General features: G+C 53.2%; 1 pseudogene; it reads right to left on the minus strand.

Moving 5' to 3' along the window:
* Positions 1 to 3,239: 3,239 nt before the first annotated feature.
* On the minus strand, positions 3,240 to 6,904 carry LOC145413259 (uncharacterized; annotated as a pseudogene).
* Positions 6,905 to 9,524: the final 2,620 nt, after the last annotated feature.

Here is a 9,524-nt window from a genome sequence, read left to right on the forward strand (position 1 = left end):
GGGGGACTTCTTCCACTTCCATCTTCCTCTCCGTCTGTCCTGTCTGCCTGTCCTCAGCGCAGCCGAACGTGCTGGGATGGTGTGTCTGTCTGTTAGTGTCTGTCTGCTTTAGTGCTTCTTTCTCTTCCCCACCTTTACTTTTTTATGCGCTTTTTCTTTTTCTGTCGTTCTAGAGTGAGCGTGATGGAGAGAGGGTAGAGAGGCGAGTAGGAGCGAGGGAGCGAGTTGGAGATAGACATAGGACTTACTACATAATATTAATTGCTAAAGGTATCTTGGCCGTATTTAACTGATATACTTTGATAATACTTGAAACATTTGCCATAGTCCAATACTTTTGTGATATACTTTGAGATACTTTAATATATAAAATCTTCTGCCAGAGTAACCTAACAGCTGCTGCCATTGCTACTTGTATACTTTGTAAATATTGTAATTGTAAACTCTTGTAAAACACTAAAGATAATAAAAGAATCAGCTGTATATCAATTTTACTTTGCCCTTTATGGTATTACAAATGACTAAAATACAATATCACAGAAAAAGTAAAGTATGCAAAGAAAGCATACAATGATATACTCTAGTTCCCAAAGCCATGGAACAGAGTACACAGTAGACTCCAGCACGTTAACTTGCTGGTATAAACTCTTGGGTATAAAAACCCACAATTCAACTTCGACTTTATACCAGTTCCACCATCTCGAAAAATCCTAAGTCCAAAAAGCACTCCAATTTGGACTTAGGATTTTTTCGAGTGACTGGATCTGGTATAAGTCTTAAGGGCACCAAAACCCTTACTTCAGACTTAGACTTTATACCCACCAGAGAAGTGGGTATAAAGTCTAGGGATATAAAAGCCCTACTTAACCTTAGAAACTGTGACCAAAAGAAAGGGAGGGGGGGTACACCACCTACTTTACCTTAAAAAACTCTACGGATGTAAAACCCCTGTTTCAACTAAAAACTCTACGGATGTAAAACCCCTGTTTCAACTTAGAAAAATTTTCTGGAGTTTGGTATAAAATCTACGGATGAAAAACACTTCAACTTAGAATCTGACGGAGTTGTGTAAAAACTCTACGGATGTAAAACCCCTATTTCAACTTGGAATATTTTAGGGCTACTGTGTAAAATCTACGGATGCAAAACCCTTATTTCGGACTTTGTGCAGACCCCTCCCCCAGGTACAGCAAAACCAGTACTTTGGTCAGCTATGGTTTATTGATAGGTAACTACAGTATTTGTACAAGACTGACTAGCTTCATTACTTAGTGCAATTAGCACTGCCTTGACTAGCAGTAATAGCCTTATTTAGGCTGTTTATAATCCTCCAGAGTTATGTCCTCTGGTGGTTGCAGTTTATTCATGTTACTGCCAGACTTTTATATATACTGTGGTGCTGAAGCTCCTGTACACTGGCCCTCCAGGTCATTTCGCTGGTTGGTAGTTTTCATAGTACTTCTTACCTTAGTGTTCTCCATTCAGGTTTTTTCCCATGTGTACTTAAGGTATCTTGATAAGGAAACCTGCAATGAGTGTACTGCAGACACACTGCATGTAAGTCTGACCAGCTATTGTATCCAGTGTAGGTAATGGTGTTCTTTACCCATGTCCTATTTGAGTAGATCCAGATACTCTTATGTATCCCTTCACTAGTGCTGTTATCAAAGCCTTCTTGCCATCCTGTCAGTGAAAGTTCTAAGTCTATTGTGCAGTCAGGTTTACCCCTTTGTCAAAGTCCAAATGAGGTACTGAAGTGGGTATACTGCACCTTTATCAGAGTTCATCAAGCCAGATCTAAAGACTATCAGTTCTCAAAGCAGCTAAGTTAAAGTATCAAGGCTTCAAAGCCATAGGTTGTGCTAAGTTAATATGAAGGCTTGAATGCCATAGGTAATGCTAAGTTAATATGAAGGCTTCAATGCCATAGGTAATGCTAAGTTAATATGAGGGCTTCAATGCCATAGATAATGCTAAGTTAATATGAAGGCTTCAATGCCATAGGTAGTGACAAGTTAATATGAAGGCTTCAATGCCATAGGTAGTGACAAGTTAATATGAAGGCTTCAATGCCATAGGTAGTGCTATGTTGATATGAATGTTTGGGGCCATAGGTAGTGCTATGTTGATATGAGGGCTTGAATGCCATAGGTAGGGCTAAGTTAAAAGTAAGAATGCTTGAATGCCATAGAAAAGTTAATATGAAGGCTTGGGGCCATAGGCAGTGCTAAGTTAATATGAAGGCTTGAATGCCATAGGTAGTGCTAAGTTAAAAGCATCAGGGCTTGAATACAATAGGTAGTGCTACATAAAAAATATGAAACCTTGAATGCCATAGAGAATGGAGGTGTGACTCACTGGGTACTGATTCACTATCCTTTGGTCCTATTCACCCCTATTTAGTAACCATGTGGTAGGTAAGGTCCAGGGATAATAGGTAAAGTATCTGGATCTCCTCTAATGGCTTGAATAAAATTACTATTATTTACTGCATGTGTATAGATAAGCTGGTCAGTTACAGTATTTGTGCATGGTTAAGTGTCCTATTCAGATCAAATTTTCAAAGTAAAACATCAGTGGGAATTAAGCTTTGCCTCTGGATCCTAACTCTTCAGTTCATTCCATATTGTTGTTTGTTGTCAGCCTAAGTAGGTATTTAACACCACCAGTCCAGTCCTTTATTCCGGCAATCTTTACAAGGTGTTTTCCTCTATAGGATAAAAAGCGTCAGCAACCGTAGTCCTAACTAGTTGGTTCATTATTCCCAAGTGTCATTTATCCGATGCAAATTCTTGTGTTTCCTCTAAGACCAAGGATCTTTCTGGCCAGGACAGGTTTCTCATCAGGTGAAAGGCGAAGAGAGGCAGTGTGTGGAGGTCCAGTTTTATTGTACCCATGTCATATATAATCTGGCCAAAGTTCTTCAAAGTCTTATAATCCAGGACTTAAATGGGCATCTCTCTGGGCAGGGTGGCGAATTCTGATCGGCTGAATGGCGAAGAGGCGAGTAGTGGTGGTGTCATCGATGGAGTGGCTAAGACAGGAGAGGAATGGTGATGTGGATGGAGTGGCGAGAAGTATGGCCTCTGGAATGTCGGTCTGGCTGCTGTCTTCCCACGTGACCACACCTGCGGAAGAAAGTCTGAGGAGATCACACTGCACAGGTACAGAGTTTGTTTTTAGTTATAATGTTTTCATCAGTGTCTGCTTCCTCCACCTGTACTGAAGCCAACTGGGGTTTAATATTCAAGGAGAAAATGTTTAAACTGTGGGAAATTTTCAGAGTAAAAAGAATCAATTATAATAGTCCTAGAGAGGGCCCTGGGGTGTAGTGAGGGGGGATGGTGTGGTGAGGGGAGTGGGTGAGGAGGGGAGTGGGTGAGGAGGGGAGTGGGTGAGGAGGGGAGTGGGTGAGGAGGGGAGTGGGTGAGGAGGGGAGTGGGTGAGGAGGGGAGTGGGTGAGGAGGGGAGTGGGTGAGGAGGGGAGTGGGTGAGGAGGGGAGTGGGTGAGGAGGGGAGTGGGTGTGGGGGGGAGTGGGTGTGGGGGGGAGTGGGTGTGGGGGAGTGGGTGTGGGGGGAGTGGGGTGAGGGGTGGGGTGGGGTGGGGTGGGGTGGGGTGAGGGGCGAGAGGCAGGTGGGGGCAGAGTGGGGGTGGGGTGGGGTGGGGGGCGGGTGGGGTGGGGTGGGGGGGCGGTGGGGGGTGGGGTGGAGTGAGGGGGTGGTGGAGTGAGGGGGTGGTGGGGTGAGGGGGGGGTGGGGTGAGGGGGTGGTGGGGGGGGGGGGGGTGGGGTGAGGGGGGGGGGGGGAGGGGGTGGGGTGAGGGGGGTGGGGTGAGGGGGTGGGGTGAGGGGGTGGGGTGAGGGGGTGGGGTGAGGGGGGGTGGGGTGAGGGGGGGGTGGGGTGAGGGGGTGGTGGGGTGAGGGGGTGGTGGGGTGAGGGGTGGGGTGGTGTGAGGGGAGGGGAGGGAGGATGGGGAAAAAGGGAGGGAGGTGCAAGGGGTGGGGGAGTAGGAAGGAGCCAGCAGCTAGACGAAAGAGGGAGAAGGGGAATAAGGAATAGAGCATAGCCATTCCAGTACTCAATAATACACAGTCCAACCCATCCACTGTATCCAATCCAGTCCATCCCATCCCCACGATACTCAACGCAACCAAACCCAACCCAACCCCACGACATCCAACCCAACCCAACCCAACCCCACGACATCCAACCCAACCCAACCCAACCCCACGACATCCAACCCAACCCCACGACATCCAACCCAACCCCACGACATCCAACCCAACCCCACGACATCCAACCCAACCCCACGACATCCAACCCAAGCCCACGACATCCATCCCAACCCAACTCCACGACATCCATCCCAACCCAACTCCACGACATCCATCCCAACCCAACTCCACGATATCCCTCCCAACCCTCCACAACATCCAATTCTTCCCTCAGTATAAAAATCCTTTCAACCAACCCCACCTTATATAACCATCCCAACCCCACAATATCCACACCAACCCCACACCAACCCCACATCAAATAGTTTTCAGGTATAAAGTCAAAGGTAATTGAGGAATGATAAAAGATTTCCAGATTTTATTAAACGAAGTAAGTTTTATTTTGAGCTGGCTTCATCAGTAGAGTTGTCAGCGATCAGGAAGGCTCTGGTGGGTAGGTGGCTGGGTAGTAGGTGGTAGGTGGCTGGGTGGTAGGTGGCTGGGTGGTAGGTGGCTGGGTGGTAGGTGGCTGGTAGGTGGTAGGTGGCTGGTAGGTGGTAGGTGGCTGGTAGGTGGTAGGTGGCTGGTAGGTGGTAGGTGGCTGGTAGGTGGTAGGTGGCTGGTAGGTGGTAGGTGGCTGGTAGGTGGTAGGTGGCTGGGTGGTAGGTGGCTGGGTGGTAGGTGGCTGGGTGGTAGGTGGCTGGTGGTAGGTGGCTGGTGGTAGGTGGCTGGGTGGCTGGGTGGCTGGTAGGTGGTAGGTGGCTGGTAGGTGGTAGGTGGCTGGTAGGTGGTAGGTGGCTGGGTGGTATGTGGTAGGTGGCTGGGTGGTATGTGGTAGGTGGCTGGGTGGTATGTGGTAGGTGGCTGGGTGGTATGTGGTAGGTGGCTGGGTGGTATGTGGTAGGTGGCTGGGTGGTATGTGGTAGGTGGCTGGGTGGTATGTGGTAGGTGGCTGGGTGGTATGTGGTAGGTGGCTGGGTGGTATGTGGTAGGTGGCTGGGTGGTATGTGGTAGGTGGCTGGGTGGTATGTGGTAGGTGGCTGGGTGGTATGTGGTAGGTGGCTGGGTGGTATGTGGCTGGGTGGTATGTGGCTGGATGGTATGTGGCTGGGTGGTATGTGGTAGGTGGCTGGGTGGTAGATGGCTGGGTGGTAGGTGGCTGGGTGGTAGGTGGCTGGGTGGTAGGTGGCTGGGTGGTAGGTGGCTGGGTGGTAGGTGGTAGGTGGCTGGGTGGTAGGTGGCTGGGTGGTAGGTGGCTGGGTGGTAGGTGGCTGGGTGGTAGGTGGCTGGGTGGTAGGTGGCTGGGTGGTAGGTGGCTGGGTGGTAGGTGGCTGGGTGGTAGGTGGCTGGGTGGTAGGTGGCTGGGTGGTAGGTGGCTGGGTGGTAGGTGGCTGGGTGGTAGGTGGCTGGGTGGTAGGTGGCTGGGTGGTAGGTGGTAGGTGGCTGGGTGGTAGGTGGTAGGTGGCTGGGTGGTAGGTGGTAGGTGGCTGGGTGGTAGGTGGTAGGTGGCTGGGTGGTAGGTGGTAGGTGGCTGGGTGGTAGGTGGTAGGTGGTAGGTGGCTGGGTGGTAGGTGGTAGGTGGCTGGGTGGTAGGTGGTAGGTGGCTGGGGGCTGGGTGGTAGGTGGTAGGTGGCTGGGTGGTAGGTGGCTGGGTGGTAGGTGGCTGGGTGGTAGGTGGTAGGTGGCTGGGTGGTAGGTGGTAGGTGGTAGGTGGCTGGGGGCTGGGTGGCTGGGTGGTAGGTGGCTGGGTGGTAGGTGGTAGGTGGCTGGGTGGTAGGTGGTAGGTGGCTGGGTGGTAGGTGGTAGGTGGCTGGGTGGTAGGTGGCTGGGTGGTAGGTGGCTGGGTGGTAGGTGGCTGGGTGGTAGGTGGCTGGGTGGTAGGTGGTAGGTGGCTGGGTGGTAGGTGGTAGGTGGCTGGGTGGTAGGTGGCTGGGTGGTAGGTGGCTGGGTGGTAGGTGGCTGGGTGGTAGGTGGCTGGGTGGTAGGTGGCTGGGTGGTAGGTGGCTGGGTGGTAGGTGGCTGGGTGGTAGGTGGCTGGGTGGTAGGTGGCTGGGTGGTAGGTGGCTGGGTGGTAGGTGGCTGGGTGGTGGTTGATAGGTGGTAGGTGGCGGGTGGCTGGGTGGCGGGTGGCTGGGTGGCGGGTGGCTGGGTGGCGGGTGGCTGGGGGCTGGGTGGCGGGTGGCTGGGGGCTGGGTGGCGGGTGGCTGGGGGCTGGGTGGCGTGTGGAACTGGCTGGGTGGTAGGTGGCTGGGTGGTAGGTGGCTGGGTGGTAGGTGGCTGGGTGGTAGGTGGCTGGGTGGCGGGTGGTAGGTGGCTGGGTGGCGGGTGGTAGGTGGCTGGGTGGCGGGTGGTAGGTGGCTGGGTGGCGGGTGGTAGGTGGCGGGTGGTAGGTGGCGGGTGGTAGGTGGCGGGTGGTAGGTGGCGGGTGGTAGGTGGCGGGTGGTAGGTGGCGGGTGGTAGGTGGCGGGTGGTAGGTGGCTGGGTGGTGGGTGGTGGGTGGTAGGTTGGTGGGTGGTGGGTGGTAGGTGGCTGGGTGGTGGGTGGTGGGTGGTAGGTGGCTGGGTGGTAGGTGGCTGGGTGGTAGGTGGCTGGGTGGTGGGTGGTAGGTGGCTGGGTGGTGGGTGGTAGGTGGCTGGGTGGTGGGTGGTAGGTGGCTGGGTGGCGGGTGGTAGGTGGGTGGTAGTTGGCATGTGGCAGGTGGTTAAGTTCTATCTATCTATCTATTGCCAGACGTCTCAATCCCATTTGGGGTGGCCACAAACAAATCGCATCCAAGTCGCCCTGTCCCCCGCCATTTCACTGCCCTACTCCCAACTCACACCCCCTCTCTCATATACCTCTCCACCCCATCCCTCCATCTCATCCTCGGCCTCCCCCTCCCTCTTCCCCCCTCCACCTCACCCTCCATCCATCTCCACATGGCCAAACCACCTCAGTGTGTTCCTCATAACGCTTCCTATCACATCCACATCCACACCACAACGCTCCTTTATATCCTCATTCGTCAGCCTGTCTCTCCACGTGACTCCACAGGCTCCTCTTAAATAACTCATTTCCACTGCTCTCACTCTTGACTTGTGTCCTTCCAACAATGTCCAAACTTCACTTCCGTAAGTTAGAGTTGGTATCACAATACTGTCATGTAGTAACTTTTTCACTTCCATGCTCACTTCCCTGTTTCTTATCACTGCTTTCAAAGAACCAGCAACCTTTCTTCCCTGCTGTACCCTTTCAAGCACTTCACCCTCCAAACTTCCATCCTTACTCATCACACTACCCAAGTACTTAAACGTACTCACATTTTCCAATTCCTCACCATCTAACCTCGCTGTACATTCACTAACTTCACCTCTCTCAAAGACCATCACTTTACTCTTCCCTACATTCACCTTTAGATTCCGTTTCTTACACACACTCTCAAACTCATCCACCAAGCCTTGCAGCTCCCCTTCGTCTTCACTCAACAACACAGTATCATCTGCAAACAACAGTACAGGGAGTTTCCAAACACTATCCTCTCTCACCAGGGCTACTCCAACATCCACTACCCTACCTTGTACCTCTTTTATTACCCCATCCATGCACAGATTGAACAACCATGGAGACATGACACATCCCTGTTTCAAACAAACTTTCAAGGAGAAAAATTCACTTAGTTCACCATCCACACGCACTGCAGCCTTCGCACCATCGTACATACTCTTCACAGCATTCAACAACTTCCCATCTACTCCATATATTCTCAACACTTTCCACAATCCCTGTCTATCCACCCTGTCATATGCTTTCTCCAAATCCATGAAAGCCGCATACAACTTCTTTCCCTTCTCTAGAAACTTTTCCACTAAAGATCTAAGAATGAATATCTGATCTACACAACCTCTTCCCTTCCTAAAGCCTCCCTGTTCTTCTCCAACTAATTTCTCTGTTCTTTCTCTAACTCTGTCTATAAGTATCCTACCATACACTTTTCCTGTTATACTAAGAAGACAAATGCCCCTATGATTACCACACACTTCTTTTTCCCCTTTTCCTTTGTACAAGGGAATAATTATACCTGACTTCCAATCCTCCGGGACTCTACCTTCCTTCCAGGCCAATCTGCACATCTTCCACATCCATTCTACTACTATCTCTCCCCCATGCTTCAGCATTTCACCACACACTCCATCAATTCCTGGGGCTTTCCCCGATTTAACTTTCTTCATTGCTTCCACAACTTCTATCCTCCTGATTTCTTCCTGTCTTCTCACCTCCCTCCTTCTCCCAGCCATTACAAGTGGATAATTGGGTGGTGGCAGGTGGGTGGTGGCAGGTGGGTGGCATGTGGCAAGTGGTAAAGTTACATGTGGATGGTTGAGTGGTGGCAGGTGAGTGGTGGCAGGTGGCAGGTGAGTGGTGGCAGGTGGCAGGTGGGTGGCAGGTGGCAGGTGGGTGGCAGGTGGCAGGTGGGTGGCAGGTGGCAGGTGGGTGGCTGGCAGGTGGCTGGGAGGTGGGTGGGTAGTGGCTGGCAGGTGGCAGGTGGGTGGTGGGTGGCAGGTGGCAGGTGGCAGGTGGGTGGCGGGTGGCAGGTGGCAGGTGGGTGGCGGGTGGCAGGTGGGTGGCGGGTGGCAGGTGGGTGGCGGGTGGCAGGTGGGTGGCGGGTGGCAGGTGGGTGGCGGGTGGCAGGTGGGTGGCAGGTAGGTGGTGGGTGGCAGGTAGGTAGTGGGTGGCAGGTAGTGGGTGGCATGTGGGCAGCAGGTAGTGGGTGGCATGTGGGCAGCAGGTAGTGGGTGGCATGTGGGCGGCATGTGGGCGGTAGGTGGTGGGTGGCATGTGGGCGGTAGGTGGTGGGTGGCATGTGGGCGGTAGGTGGTGGGTGGCATGTGGGCGGTAGGTGGTGGGTGGCATGTGGGCGGTAGGTGGTGGGTGGCATGTGGGCGGTAGGTGGTGGGTGGCAGGTGGGCGGTAGGTAGTGGGTGGCAGGTGGGCGGTAGGTAGTGGGTGGCAGGTGGGCGGTAGGTAGTGGGTGGCAGGTGGGCGGTAGGTAGTGGGTGGCAGGTGGGCGGTAGGTAGTGGGGTGGCAGGTGGGCGGTAGGTAGTGGGGTGGCAGGTGGGCGGTAGGTAGTGGGTGGCAGGTGGGCGGTAGGTAGTGGGTGGCAGGTGGGCGGTGGGCGGTGGGTGGGTGGTGGGTGGGTGTTGGGTGGGTGGGTGGTGGGTGTTGGGTGGTGGGTGTTGGGTGGTGGGTGTTGGGTGGGTGGGTGGCGGGTGGGTGGGTGGTGGGTGGGTGGTGGGTGGGTGGTGGGTGGCAGGTGGGTGGGTGGTGGGTGG

The sequence above is a fragment of the Coenobita brevimanus genome, chromosome 95 (assembly GCF_032717465.1).
Source record: "Coenobita brevimanus isolate Jiangsu-jjx chromosome 95, ASM3271746v2, whole genome shotgun sequence".
In the NCBI taxonomy this organism is placed as follows: Eukaryota; Metazoa; Arthropoda; class Malacostraca; order Decapoda; family Coenobitidae; genus Coenobita; species Coenobita brevimanus.